The sequence below is a fragment of the Schistocerca americana genome, chromosome 8 (assembly GCF_021461395.2).
Source record: "Schistocerca americana isolate TAMUIC-IGC-003095 chromosome 8, iqSchAmer2.1, whole genome shotgun sequence".
In the NCBI taxonomy this organism is placed as follows: Eukaryota; Metazoa; Arthropoda; class Insecta; order Orthoptera; family Acrididae; genus Schistocerca; species Schistocerca americana.
This window is the reverse complement of record NC_060126.1, coordinates 128,606,067-128,620,997: the sequence shown is the minus strand read 5'-3', so window position 1 is coordinate 128,620,997 and position 14,931 is coordinate 128,606,067. Positions and strand designations below refer to the sequence as shown.

Below are 14,931 nucleotides of genomic sequence, written 5' to 3'. Positions count from 1 at the left end.
GGGCCTTGGTTATGCCACAGACTTTGCAGCGCATATTGTAGTTAGAGACAATGCCATGGCATTCTTCCGGCGCGCACACCTGGTACCACATGCACAGTGCGACGCCGTGGCTGCTGAACTTCAGCATTTGCAAGACAGTGGTGTCATTGGACCTGTTTCTGCTTTGCAATGGGCTTTGTCTATAGTGTGTGTGAAAAAACCAAATGGTCGTCTCGGTATTTGTGCTGACTTTGTCTACAGTCAATCCCCAGATAGTGGGAGCTACATTTCCCTTATCACATCCTGAAGACATTTTTGTTAAGCTTGGTGTGAGTATATTCTTTTCCAAGATTGACTTGCGGGATGCATACTTTCAAATTCCACTCAACGAACAATCGTGGCAATATTTTATGATCAACACCCACCTTGGATTGTTCGAGTTTCTCCACCTTCCATTCAGTTGTGCTTCGGCTCCTGCTATTTTTCAGTCTTGCTTGCAGCAGTTGTGTGTTGGTTGTTCCAATTATATGGATGATATTGTGTTATCAGGTCACACCCCTGACAAACATCTGCAGAATTTGGGGCTTTATTTACTGTACTTTTGCAGGCAGGATTCAAGTGTAACAGAGACAAGTACAAATATTTTCAAACTGAGATTCGGTATTTAGGGCATATGATTAACGGACAGGGTATCCACCCCTCACCATCACATCTCCATGCGATTAGGGACTTGCCAACACCCAGGAACTTGAAAGAACTTCAGTCTGTGTTAGGCAGATTCACATATTATGTTTGGTTTATACCAAATGCAGTGCCTTCGGTTTAAGAACATTCTTTTTGTTTGGTCTTCAGATTGTGATGCTGCTTTCCACAACCTTAAATCTGCTCTGCTGAGTGATCACTGTTTGATTCCTTCCGATCACTGCAAACCAGATGTTTTGGCTGTCAATGCATCTTCTCATGGCATCAGGGCAATTCTGTCCCACCGCATTACTTCTGTCGAGTGCCCGGTCGCTTTTGCGTCTAAATTGCTCAATTCTGCCCAGCAAAACTATTCTCAAATTGAGAAAGAGGCTTTAGCTATTGTATATGGAGTGACCAAGTTTCATGATTTATTGTACGGTCCCAAGTTCTATTTGGTCACCAACCATAAGCCTTTGACGTTGTTGTTTCACCTGTCAAAGCCAGTTCCAGCCCATACTGCACAACAGTTGCAACGTTGGTCTTTGTTTTTGTCTAACTACAATTATGAAATTTTGTTTTGGCCTACAGCCAATGCTTTGTCGTATCTACCTATCGGTCCTGACGAAGTGTTTGATTCTACCGAATTGCCATGCACGTTCATTGATTCGCAAGACAAGGATTTCAATGATGGTTTTCCGATGGATTTTTGTTGCATTGCTTCTGCGACAACCGCTGACGCTTCTTTGCAGTACATTCAAACTCAATGGCCTCTGTCTGCTATGCGGATTAGTGATCCCCTTGTTCGACATTACTTTGCGCAACATCTCAACTTGTCTGTACACCAAGATGTTATTTTGTTACGAACTGACACTGATCAGTCTTGTGTGGTTATACCTCATTCATTGCAGTCGGAAATCCTCCTCTTACTGCATGTCATTGGGGAATAATGAGGACGAAGCAATTAGTGCGTTGTCACTGCACTTGGGTCAATATTGATAACCAATTGAGAATTTGCTTGCTAACTGTCGCTCTTGCATGGAGCACCAATTTGCTCCTTGCCAGTGCTTCTTCACATGACCGACTCCTACTGCACATTGGCAACATGTGCATATTGATTTTGCGGCTCCTTTCTGGGGCACCCACTGGTTGCTAGTCATTGATGCTTACAGCAACTTTCCTTTTGTTGTACCTATCTCTTGTACCACATCTGCCAGTACTATTCAGACCTTGATGTCTATTTTTTGCATTGAGGGCCTTCCTGAAGTCATTGTCTCTGACAATGGCCCCCCAATTTGTGTCCTCTGAGTTTTAAGTGTTCTGCACTGCTAATGGCATTCGCCATCTGACCTCAGCCCAGTTCCACCTCCATTTGAACGGCAAGGCTGAACACTTTGTGCATACATTTAAGTCGCAGATGAACAAGCTGCATGCCAAACACTCTCGCAAGCGCTCCCAGCTGTGTGGCACCCATTCCCCAGTGCAACTGCTACATGGCTGCACACATCGGTTGCTATTGCAGGTGTTGCACCCGCCGCTGGAAGCTCCCTTTGCTTTGCCTTGTTATGGCTGGGCGCCACATTATTTGGTTTTCTATCGTGTTTTCTCTGTTAGGCAGCACTGGGAGCAGGGGCGCATTCTTCGCCAGCTTGGCCGTGTCTTGTTTGTGATTTCTGGTCCCTCTGGCACTGTCAAGCGACACCAAAACCAGATCTGTTTGTGACGTCCTCGGTTTTTTGCTGCTGGTTCTTTTCTGGCAGAATTGGATGTTTTGCAGCTTCTCCTGCCACAGCCCATGACTCAACTGATGGCATCTCTGTTGCTTGTGCCTAAGGTGCGGGCGCCCCTGACTGCGCCAACGGTCCGGTCTACTGTGCCGGACGGGTGCCACCTGTCACCGCCATGGCCCCACCTCCAGCTGCCATTGCTGACGTGTTCCTCCACGGTGCCTCGGCCAATGGATGCTGAGGCTGACATGACGCCGACACTGTCGTCCATGGAGGTTGTTGCTTCGACTCTTTGTCTGAGCATACCCAGTGGCGGTGCGCGTCCCAGGCAGGTTTTGCAAGGGGCATTTTCCTCTCCCCCTCGCAAGCAATTCGGGGACGCAGGTGGGCAGCCGTCCCTGCAATTCAGTTGTCCGCCCCCTCAATTCTGCCACCCCTGGGTCCCTTACCCCACTGTCAGAAGCCCTATTCCATGACGGTTCACTGTTTCAGGGGGGAGGGGTGTGGCATCGATAGTTACAATGCCACAATGCAGGTGCACACGCTCGTAAGTTGGCACTACAAGAGAAGACTAACTAGACCGACCACAGAGCCCTCTGGCCGACACTGTGGGGCTCAGTGAGTGCCATCTTGATTTCTGGCCCATTTCATCAAGAGCAGATGGTCTGGAAATACTGCTTCTAATAAAAAGTGGGCTAGCTTGGTGTTGAGACTTTGTATTAGTTCCCTCTCGGCCTATATTACAGAAGCAGTTCATAGGAGTGGATCCACACACTGCCTATCCAGGCGATATTCAAAATGTAAAGTTTCACTATGTGTTACTGATAAAGCTGTATCAATTTTCCAATGAGTGTATCGCAGGTCCAAAGACTATTTGCTTGGCCCAGAGTGGGTACACAAGCAGCAGGCTTTTAGAGCAATGTGAATTGTTGAGCTGCAATCTCTCTTGGAGGTCTGATAGCTATGGAGAGAGGGCGCTGATCAAAACAGTGTGGTCAGCCAACACCAGTATAGTGGGAGGGGAGCAGAGTACATTTGACTAATGGGCCAGTCGGTGTAAATGTTTCCATCAGGCAAAGGCACAACATGAGCTGCTGTGAAGTGTTGTTGTTTGAAATTCCTTTTCTGGCGAGTGGATGTACTGATTAAATTATGGCAACTTTTGACTGTTAAAATGTCTGACAATTTGATAGAATTATCTGGTACCCATGCAGCTCTGCTGAGGAGAAGAACTTTATTCCTTGACATTTGTTTTGCTTGTTTAGGTTAAGACAAGTGGGTTAATATGAACCTTGTCACTGACCTGTGATTGCCAGTTAATGAAAGACATTGTTGACCCTTCATTCCTGATGTTGTGCAATATTGCACTCACCTTAGCAAGTCTACATGTCTAGAAGCTGGCACTGCAGCAGTCAGAGGATCCTTAATTGGAATATTATTAATTGGTAAGTTTTCTGTTGTAGAAGTTTATAAATCGGTGTTGATGTAACACTGGTCTCAGTGACAGACTGTGAAGGAGTGGGCTGGATTTGATCCTGTGGTGTTGTGCAACATGTCCCCCCGTGAAGCAGTGGCCATGTTGATTGAGCTCCAAAGCAGCCCCAGAGCACTACAATACAAGTGGTATGCCTACGAGGGTGAAGAAATTAATTCTGTCTGTTGAAGTCAAATTGTTCTAGTTTGAGTGTTTCGTGATGTTCTTGGTTTTTGAATCTATTATGCTTGCAACTTGGAAGTAACTGAAGGTATTGTCTGTAGAGATGTTTTCGGATAACTTACTTGGGACAAAAATTACAACACTTTTGGTTGCTTAATGTATTATTGAAATTTATGAGCCTAATCATGCAAACCACACAAGGATATTTAAAATTTTGATTATTTTACCACTGTTCTGCTGGACTGTTAAGTTTTGCATTACGAAACTGGAGTGAGGTGTTTTAAGCATTTTAAAGATTTATAGAAGATCCAAGTTATTGGGGATGATTCTGAAAGGTCAAGGTATGTGTGTAATGACAATGGTAAAATAATTGTTATGTTACATAATTAATCCTCTATTCGAAAAAGAATCCCATATTGAAGTCTGACCCACTCAAACGATCACCCTCCCATATCCTTTTTTGTCCAAGGGGGTTTGAATTATGTAGATTGTAATCATTTGCAGACTGTTGAATTATCGAGGCAACTGTTTCTTAATACCTCTCCAGGGTTGCCACAAGTTTCCTCAAGTGAAATTCTCTGATATTTCTCTGATTTCCAGATAAGTTTTAGCATTTTTCCCTGACAAATTTTGATCTCAAGAGTAAGGAAAGACGTAAGTTGATAAAAAATGTAAGGACTTTTGCATTTCTAAACTTCTGAACAAAAATGTTAAGTACTAACATCAACATCTTTTGTAATGAACTGTTTTTAGATGGAGAAAGCAAGCAAAATGGTATATACGTTTCATTAAGACCACTGATGTTACTTTATTTCAATAAAGCAAAACACATTTGATGACAAAAATAGGCATTTTGCTGGAGTTGCAAGACAGATTTAAAATACCTTCACTACTTCCAGAAATAGACTCAGAAAAAAGTAAGCCTCTTGAAGGAAATATGTAAGTTGGGGAAGAGTTGTGTAAAGCAACACTATAAGTGCCTGCCAATAAAATGTTGCTTCTACTACATTTGTTATTGTCAGTTATTATCCACTGTGTTATGGCAATTATTGTACAGGTATTGTGTGATTTTTCTATCAAGAAATACATGAGTACATAGCATACAAACTGCAGCGATTGCCACAACTTTCTTTTTCTTATCATCCATACTTTCTAATATATAAACTACTTTAGAAGTGCCAAAATGTACTAGAATAAACAAAATGTCTATAAAATGCTGCACTGTTCAATTTACTTGCAGTGAGACAGTCGCAATTCCTGAAATCCATCGCCCATGGCCTCTGGCCTGCTGAGGAACACCAAAGTCCTGGGTCCATGGTTAAACCATGAAAATCCACACACAGCCTGACGACTGGTTTGATGCAGCTCTCCACATTACTCTATCTCATACAAGGCTCTGCATCTCTAAATAGCTGCTGTACTCTACATCCTTTTGAAGCTGAGTACTGTATTCATCTCTTGGCCTCCCTCTATAAGGTACCCCTCGCACTTCCCTCCAATACTAAATTTGTGATCGCTTGATGTGTCAGAATGTGTCCCATCAACCAATCCCTTCTTCTAGTCATGTAGTGCCACAAATTTCTTTTTTCTCCAATTTTATTCAGTATTTCCTCATTAGTTACATGGTCTACCCATCCAGTCTTGAGTATTCTTCTGTAGCACCACATTTCAAAAGCCTCTATTTCTTCCTGTCTAAAATGTTTATCATCCACTTACATACAGAGCTACACTCCATACAAATACTTCCAGAAAAACACTTCCTAAAATTTAAATCTATATTCAACATTAATAAATTTCTCTTCTTTAGAAACACTTTTCTTGCCACTGCCAAGCCACATTTTACATCCTCTCACTTTGCTCATCATTAGTCATTTTGCTGTTCAAACAGCAAAACTCATGTAATACTTCAAATGCCTCATTTCCTAATCTGATTCCATCTGCATCACCTGACTACATTCCCTCATACTTGTTTTGCTTTTGTTAATGTTCATCTTTTAACCTACTTTCAAGACACTGTCCATTCTGTTCAACTGCTCTTCTAAGTTCTTTGCTGTCTCTGACAGAATTACAATCTCACTAGCAAACCTCAAAGTTTTTATTTCTTCTCCTTGGCCTTTAATTCCTGCTCCTAATTTTTCTTTGGTTTCTTCACTGCTTACTGAATATACAGATTGAACAATATCAGGGATAGGCTACAACCCCATCTCACTCTCTTCTCAACCACTGCTTCCCTTTCATACCCTTTGACTCATAATCGACATATGGTTTCTGAACAAGTTGTAAATAACTTTTGGATTCCTGTTTTTTAGCTGTGCCACTGTCACAATTTTATTCCACAGCATTGTCAAAAGCCTTCTTTCAGTTTACAAATGCTGTAAATGTGGGTTTGCTTTTCCTTAATCTATCTTCTAAGAAATATCACGGAGTCAATATTGCCTCACATGTTCCTACATTTGTCTGGGATTCAAACAGATCTTCCCCAAGGTTAGCTTCAACCAGTTTTTTTCATTCTTCGACAAAGAATTCATGTTAATATTTCACTTATTAAATGTACTGTTTGGTAATATTCGTTGGCCGGTGTGGCCGAGCGGTTCTCAGCGCTTCAGTCTGGAACCGCGCGAACACTACGGTCGCAGGTTCGAATGCTGCCTTGGGCATGGATGTGTGTGATGTCCTTACGTTAGTTAAGTTTTTAAGTAGTTCTAAGTTCTAGGGGACTGATGACCTCAGAAGTTGAGTCCCATAATGCTCAGAGCCATTTTTTTTTTTTTTTTTGGTAATATCCATACCTATCAACACGTACTTTCTTTGGAATTAGAATATTATGCTCTTCTTCTTTTGTTAGGAGGGAAACGACTATTTGGAAAAAAGAAAAAAAAAAAGAGAAACCACTTCTCCCATACATTAATTAGCTAGTGTTTTAATTTAACACTTCAAACAGAGTGTTTCAGCAACTTTATGCAGACCACAACCTGCTGCCTACATACTTGCAAACATAAACACAACTTATATTATTGCGTATTCTTGAGTACCCTTGAGTATACTGCACATAGAATGGCTACTACATTCTTTTATTTTGACTGTAAATATTTGAATATTTTCATTTTCTTGTCATAAGTCAATTTATAACCAATTATAACTTTTTGCACCAGAATAAATAAGCTCCATTCTGAATACTAGAGATTGATATGTAATCTATATAAGAATTGTATTTAATTCTAATATTGTGTTAGTGAATTTATGAATTCATCCTAAATTAACTTTTATCATGAACCAGAAATACCAGTATGGATTATATGTACTGACATGTAAGTATATGAATTCTTAGCTCCCTGAAGAGGCTTCTTAAAGAAATTTACTTGTCAACTTGACAAAATGTTCTTATTTCAACTTCTGTAGCAATAATATTTTTTTCATTTAAACTTAAACAAGTTGCAGATTATACCATAGGATAGAACTGAGTACGTGAAATGTATTTGTAGTTGCAAATATTGACAAACATTAGCTGTATAATGGAATGACAATGAAAAATTTTTTTTGATTGACCTAGACTTGCGGCAGGTTTCTGGCTTATTAATAGCTGTCAGTTTACCATTAGGCTACCCAAGCATTCTCCATGGCTAGACCCAAACTTCCATATGTCGTCAATCTGCACTTGTTCATCTGTTATGTATATTCCCATACAGGAGAGATATTTTAGTTGAAAGTCACTAGCCCAGTATTGGTGGATAAATAAAATATTGCAGTGGCTTTGTTGTTCTGAAGTACAATGCATGTTCCTTTAGACATGCACGCATGTGAAAAGGAACAGGCACAGCATGGACAACCATCAGCTGTATAACTGAATGACAATAATGAAAATTTGTGCTGTACGAGGACTCAAATGTGGATTTCCCACTTATCAGGAGTGGTCACTTTATAATTAGGCTATCTGAGTGTGACCCACAGCCATGCATTTGCAACTGGCATTCATATGTTAACTATGTATATTGCCATACAGGGGTGACATTTTTAACTGAAAGCCACGTGCTAAGTGTCGGTGGATGGTTACAATATTGCAGTGCCTGTGTTGTTCATAATTATGATGCAATGTTCCTGAAATCGGAATGATCACATAGATAATATTTTGGGGGAGGCAAACCAAAGACTTCATTTTACTTGCAGAGCACTTAGAAGATGCAACAGGTCTACTAAGGAGATTGCCTACATTATGTTTGTCCATCCTCTGCTATGGTATGACTGTGCAGTATGGTACCCTTTCCAGATGGGATTGACGAGAGGACATTGAAAAAGTTCAGAGAAGGGCAGCTCATTTGGTATTATCAAAAATTCGGGGAGAGAGAGATGGACATAATAGATGACTAATGATTCCATTCATTAAAACAAAACTGTTTTTCAGAGCAGTGATATCTTTTCAGCAAAGTCCGTTTTTCCCATTCACTGTTACAGAGTGGAACGGTAGAGGAATAGTAAAAGTGTTTTGATGAACTCTCTGCAAGACACTTAAAGGTGACTTACAGAGTATTCATGCAGGTGTAGCTCAAGGTGACACTACCTCAGAGGTGCAATGAGATTTATTGTTACTTCAACTGATGTTGCTAAATAAAATGATGTACTATCATGTAGGAGGTATTTTATGTACAAAAATTAATTTTGAATCGTGATGATAACTGCGGGTCCAGATGCAATGAGGTGAACAAAAATTATGTCATACTCCTGTGTCATGTCTCACAACAGGACTTGTACGTAGAGCTATCATCACTATATGACTGCGTATGGGCTATTCTTGGTGTTGTGGTAGATAGTTGCAGATGGCCTTGTGATCGCGATTGAACGGGGAAACATAAAAGCTGCGTAGAATCTTATTGTGAATGATGTTTTGCAATATCTTGGCTATTTGTGTATCAAGTCATGGCAATATAGCTGTTGTGCAAACATCATGGACAAAAAGTTCGTAATTTTTGCGAGATGTGTCTCTGCCAAGTAGTATGGTTCAATGAAATGTGGGCCACTCATATATAGAACTGCTACAGTGTAGTGGAGGTCAGTGAAAGAACTGCGCAATGAGAAGACCAGTAACAACAATTTCTTTCAAAGTAGAATGTAGACTAAAGTGTCCGCGTTTCATGATGGTCCCCAGGTTTACAAATGGCGGGACATGGCTCTTAATGGAATGTGTGATCATCACTGATGACAGTGCATGCCCTATTGCGTCCCCCTATGCTGACCGTAAGGTTGGTAATAAGTTTTTGTGCCAGGGCCTTCGACCATAGATATTGGTAGACTGGTCATGACGTATATTTCGTGGCACCAACATCTCTACTGCTATACCACGTGACTATTGGCAAAACAATGGTGGTATCCTGTTGTGCTTATGGTTGTACCGATCGTTTTGTGAAGGGAAGTAACATTAAATTTCACGTGTAAGTATTATTAGTTTAATTTAGCAGCATTTCTTGAATACTGATAAGCTATTGTGTGTATCATATCCTTACCCAGAACGCCACAGTTACGTAAATTGGCGGTTTGAAGTGCTGTGTGTGTTTCCAGGCGTACATTGCAATTGTATATATTTCTTGAAATGGTAAGCTACAAAGCTGCTTTTTCTCTTTCGTATAGGTTTCCAAAGGACGAAGGGCGCAGGCAGATGTGGATACAGGCAGTGAAACGAAAAGATTTCAAGCCTACTGCGCACACACGCACCTGTTCGAAGCACTTTGAATAAAATATATATATATATATATATATATATAGAGTGTGTGTGTGTGTGTGTGTGTGTGTGTGTGTGTGTGTGTGTGTGTGTGAGAGAGAGAGAGAGAGAGAGAGAGAGAGAGAGATATTTATTACCAATATATATATATATAGAGAGAGTGTGTGTGTGTGTGTGTGTGTGTGTGTGTGTGTGTGTGTGTGTGTGTGTGTGAGAGAGAGAGAGAGAGAGAGAGAGAGAGAGAGAGAGAGAGAGAGAGAGAGAGAGAGGAGAGAGAGATATTTATTACCAATAACCCTTCCCACTCCAAAAGCAATGGCAATGTGCATTGCTACTACATAAGAAGAAAGGATGATTTTTGCTATCCTGGATTAAATCTGACTTTGGTACAAAAAAGGGGTGAATTATTATTTTAAAGAACAATTTGCAAAAACAAGTTAGGGGTTTGATTTCTCATCAGAGTTTAGTTTTATTTTGTACTTCCCAGTTACAAAACATACGAATATCAGAAACAGATACTGAATACCATTTGCAAAAAGGTAGTTGTATGGCCTATGTTAGTTTCCAGATAATAAGCTGTAATGTATGGGATAAATAATATGCTGCTACAAAAATCTTTGGTCATTTACCAAAAAGCATTAAAAGCCTGACAGATAGCCAACCAGCATTTAAAATCAAACTAAAAGAATCTATGAATGACAGCTCCTACTCAGTAGACGATTTTTTAGGTATAAATAAGTGATTGGAAGAATTGTCATGTAATGATAGGTCTACCTTTCATTAAACTGACACATCGTTGCGAAGTATCGTATTCATGTAAGTAGGTACTGATTTTGTCGATATCTTATTTGATACATCTACGAAACAAACTGTTGAAACCAAAAAAGACCTTTCAAATGAAACTGCTTTACGTTTTGTGGGTGAACGACACAATTGAGTTCGTTACATTCGATGTGAACACGTGTGTTTACGTTACAGGTTTCGTTGTTTATGCCGATTTATGAAGGCCAGGGCGTTTGACTCATCTACCAGCAGGATATGCTGCAATACGTTTCCCTAATGCATCTCACACATGTTCGATGAGGTTTACGTTACGACAACGGACAGGCCAGCCCATTCGCCAAATATCCTCTCACTGCAAGAGAACCCCCAACAGTGCTTTTCGATGCGACTGGGCATTATTATTCATCAAGGGCCTTGTACGAAACTTTAGCGCTTTCATAGTTTTAAATAACGACAGTATTTGGGATAAGAATGTAGTTGGGATAAGGATAGTTGTGTGAACTGAAAAAAATCTTTAAAAATAAACCAAAAAAGCGAAATAATAATCATCATTTTATGACGCACCCTTTTCTATATATTTCCACAAAGAAAATTTGAACGAAATTCTTTCCAGAGCGTTAGAATACCTCATTGTAAACGATACATCGTATAAGAATTTGAGCTTCATGGACTTTTTATTTTTGATTTTCCTTAAGGGATACGAAAATGTTAGTTGATTTAGTTAGTCCTGAAATGGCTACATACAACTGCCTGCAAGTAAGGAATGGATAAGGTAAATATGATCCTGCGTTTTGAAACTTTTGTCCCTGTGACTTGCTTATAGCGACAGCAAATGCAATTTCAATTCGCTTCTTACCTGATATTCACTACGACCTCAGTAAATTCTAACTGTATTTTGGGTCTTTGATTGCATTTATTACTTCATGTAAGCACGTTAATCCGTAGCAGCAATACGTAAATCACAATTTATGTTGACAATGACCAATACCTTTGTTGTTTCGTATTAAGTATTTACTCTATGTCGTTTCGAAACGTATATTCGTTGAGAAAAGTCAACCTGTACGACGGGCAGAGATAATGACTACTGCAGTGGTCACCGTTATTATCAGTGACGCTGCTGTATACAAATTATCTAGTTAATAAGGAGTTATTTGTAATAAGATAATATGAAAAGTGAGTCTCTTGTTCGTGAGTAAGAGGTTAGCTTCACAAAATACAGGTATGATGCCGGGCATCCATGATGCCCTTTTCCCTATGATAGTTCAAAATTTTCGACAAACAGTAAGTTTTTAGCGCAAACTCGATATGCAGTATGAGAAACAATTAAAAATTTTCTAACGATGCCTCGTTCATCTCTGTGCGATTAGAATGTCTTGAAGAGGGATGTTGAGTTGTGAAATAATACATACGAATGAAACTGAAGCCAGTGCCGAATGCACCTCCGGAAAGACAAACGAGGGAAACAAGTACAGTGTCGCAATAACGATGACAGGGGGTGCGGAGGTCAGTTCGATCAAGTAACATTATGCCTTTGCCTACCATTAACACCTGCACCACGAAGACAATCATGTTCGACAATGTTCCTGAATGTATTAACAATTACTAGGCTACCTCTCGCCACATGGGGGAAGATACAGCTTCCCAGAAATAGTGTTTTGGTACAGGAGTCGATATTTACTATGTGATGCGCAATACTTGACATGAATTTACATTCCCCTGTAAGCTAAAAGTATCAGTTTGCTGCAATGGAAGAGTAAAAATAATGTATTTCATTTTCTGACTTTCAGTAATAGAAAAAGATCCAAAAATGTTGTGTGAAAGAGCTGTTGGCTGTGGTCCAGCTCAAAACATTGTGCTCTAGAGTTTAGTTTGTCACACCAGATTCCGGCCACCAATCATGGAAGTCGGCTGATAGGGACCAATGTCCACTCAGGTGACTGCAACACGTCATTTCCTGAACCAATGATGTATGCTGGTGCACTCGCTCTGCCAAGCATGAAATTATTTCCTTTTTATTATGACTTACCACGTGAAATATATGTGACGAAACGAATGAACACAGTGCAGTAACTAAATTGGCGTGCCCATTTCTCAGGCAGAGTATGTCATGAGGGATGTTTAAGAGTTAAGATTTCCATGGGAAAAAAGTCAGGATTATTAGCTTGTAGCTGTGTCTGTGACAACCACAGATAAACTCTTCTCTATTATAAGTTTCTTTTCTCAGGCATTATCTCTTGATCTGGGTCTCTTATACTCTGAAGATGGCTTCGGAAACGTGAAGCTCTGGAAACTTGATCTGTATTGAGAGTTGTGCCATGAAGAAATTGCAAGGTTGGTGATGCATAACATACAATTGCTACAGATAGGCTAAGTCGTTGGCAGTGAATGCATTCAACAATCTGTTACATTTCTGATGGAACAAGATGCTGAATGAAAGTGAATAGGCCAATGCATGTACCGTTGTGTAACTAACGCTCTAGTATAAAGGTAACAATAGTTACACTCAATGAGTATTCTCATGTTGCTCAAATAATTTGTTTATTGTAAACAAAAATCAGTTTTAAACGCCAGGCAAACATTTCTGACTGTACTGATGTTAGCCTCACAATGTCATAACACTTCTGTTGTGATAGCAGCAGTACCACAGCGTCTCCAGCCAATAGGTGGTGTCTTGTCAGCATCCATGACGACGGCACATGGTGCTGCTAGTGTGTTGGCTTCGCTTACAGTAGTCAGATGCCCACCACAATAGAAAAAGAAAACATCGTCGGTGTTGAGCTGTCCCCGTTGCCTGGAAGGTGGGTGTGCACCCCGATAATAATGACTTTGTCGCTGCTGGCTGACCTGTCACAGGGGACATTAGGCCTGTCCAAGACAACCGAGCACACCTGTGGACAACAAAGACGCTGATTTAAGTGCTGGTGTCTATGCCACACGAGAGAAATGTCAAATTTCAAGTTGTACGCCAAAACACATAGACCTTACACATAAAGAGTAGAGGGAAGTGCATATCACAAGGAACAGTTCATCAAAAGGAGTCAGTTTCCAAGCTTGAAACAAATATTAAACTGGAAACAATTATTATATTTCAGAAGTTTCGCCTCTTTAGCTGTTACCACGGATTTCAAACGTATAAGCTACAGTTTCTAGGTTTTATAGTTATATTAGGGACATCCTCACGTTTTAATCTTGTCATGTGGCTTTGTGGTCAATGATACTTCGACAAATTTTTGCCTAGTGAAGTTACTAGTGCCTATATTTTGTTAATTTTTGTTTGTTTCAATGTGCTCATAAAGTTTGTTACTGTTTATACCATTAAGTTGCACCATGACATCCAGGGATGTGAAACTAGCTATGGATGAAACTGGCTAATCGCCCAACATCTTTCAGTACAATCTTCTCGTACTTCCAGCCACGTCAAGAAGTCATACTTCCATGTGTTTCTGGACAAGTTGCTATTAGCCCACTGTGAAGCAGTAACCGACTGTTGCCTGGTTGCTGTCCTCATTTTTATTTAGCCATGGAACCAGCTGCTGTTAACCCATCCACATAGGACTTTGAGGATATAGCCTTGGATACAACTCGCGGAAAGTCAAGTTGCTCTTACTACCTTTTCTACAACTCATTTGCTGTCTGTTTCTTTTACAGCAGAGCAATTCAAAGATGATGTCTTTAGACAGGTGAATGATGTAACTAAGTACTGTAATCATTTACAAGTTCTCAAGGTCCAATTTTTGAAAGAATATTGGTCTACAGCAATTCAGCAAGAACTGCTCATAGATTTCTGGACCGAAGACTAGTACCAATCTGGTCAGGGAACAATGGAGGCATTCTGTAAGTACTGATGAGGAGGTGGCTGTGCAGTTGTTGCTGTGGGTATAAGACTTTTGTTACAATTCTGTGTTTGGTGAGAACTTGTAGCACCACTCCATGACAATTACGAGAATTATGAACATTTTCTTGAAAGAGTCTAATATTCTCATGGCCCTTACAGTACAGTGCAAAATATAACATAGGAGCTGCGGGAAGGTGGAAGACTCGTGCCACTTATGATGATGTGCACAACAGGCAACAGAATTTCAATCATTCTGATGACCAGTTTGAAGTAGAAAACTGGCAAGTAATAGTGAGGAACATAAATTAAGTGTGCATAGCAGCTGCCACAGGTGACCGTGGTGGCGAGGAGGTGCACTCAGTGGGGGAACAATATTGCTGAATAGCTTGGTTGGGCAGCTGATGGGAAGTTCTATTGAACTTTGTAAGAATGGAGACACTAATGAGTGGGGGAGACATTCCTGCACCACTGAGTGTGTGTGAAGAGTCACCTGACGCAACAACAGTTATTATTATGACATATCTGACGAATTAAACGCTGTTGGTACTATTGGGATAGT

At 40.3% G+C, this 14,931-nt stretch overlaps 1 long non-coding RNA gene across 2 annotated transcripts in view; it reads right to left on the bottom strand.

Moving 5' to 3' along the window:
* Positions 1-11,611, bottom strand: part of LOC124545420 — a 78,766-nt gene extending 67,155 nt beyond the window's left edge. For both annotated transcript variants that reach the window (XR_006967625.1, XR_006967624.1), the window contains exon 1: positions 11,394-11,611. This is a non-coding gene — a long non-coding RNA (uncharacterized LOC124545420). The remainder of the gene's footprint in view (positions 1-11,393) is intronic.
* Positions 11,612-14,931: the final 3,320 nt, after the last annotated feature.